This window comes from Octopus bimaculoides, chromosome 6, assembly GCF_001194135.2.
Source record: "Octopus bimaculoides isolate UCB-OBI-ISO-001 chromosome 6, ASM119413v2, whole genome shotgun sequence".
NCBI lineage: Eukaryota > Metazoa > Mollusca > Cephalopoda > Octopoda > Octopodidae > Octopus > Octopus bimaculoides.
The window spans coordinates 51,290,358-51,291,217 of NC_068986.1; the positions used below are offsets into that span (position 1 = coordinate 51,290,358).

At 42.8% G+C, this 860-nt stretch overlaps 1 protein-coding gene across 1 annotated transcript in view; it reads left to right on the forward strand.

Moving 5' to 3' along the window:
* Positions 1–860, forward strand: part of LOC106881266 (sodium-dependent serotonin transporter) — a 196,924-nt gene that overhangs the window by 142,710 nt on the left and 53,354 nt on the right. The window lies entirely within an intron of this gene.

The window sequence follows — 860 nt, forward strand, 5'->3', positions numbered from 1 at the left end:
TATATATATACATACATACATATCTATATACATATATATATAAGTATATATACATATATATTCATATACTCTTTTACTTGTTTTAGTCACTGAATATGAAACTTACAGGATACACTGATCCACAGGGGATTACAATTCCAGATCTTAAATCAGTGAGGGACCTGGGTAACGACACGATGATGATACCTCTTTCCAAGTGCACATCACCAGGATGGCGACAAAGTGCAGACCACTGCCTGGATGGATCCTGAGAATATTCAGAACCAGAGAGAAGGAGACCATGACGGTCCACTGGAGGACATTCCTTCTCAGGCGCCCAACTGTGTAAAACTAACAGCGACCTTGAAGAAATCCAGCGAAGCTTCACAAAGAAGATCGTCGTATTGCAATTGCTCAACTACTGGGAAAGGCTGAAAGAGTTAAGATTCTACTCCCTGGAGCGAAGGTGGGAGAGGTATGCAGTAATATACATCTGCAACATCCTGGAAGGAATTGTGCCAAATTTTGGCATTGATAGCTCCACAAATGCCAGAACGAAACGAGCCGACGCTATGCAGTGCCAAAGATCCCAGCAATGCCATCGCACTTCCGGACCAGTTACTGCAACAGTCTGGATTTCAGGGGCCCACAGCTTTTTAATATTCTCCTTAAGAGCCTGAGGGACATACACAATGGGATGTAGGTGTTTTCAAGTCAAAACTGGATCGCTTCCTGTCGAGAGTCCCAGGTGAACTTATCTCGCGGCAAGAGGTGTAAATGAGGGTAGCAATATCAAACTCCTTTATTCACCAAATGCCACATATTAGAGGAGGTTTTAAATAATAACAGTGAAGCAAAACGTCGATGCTCCAATATGGCAA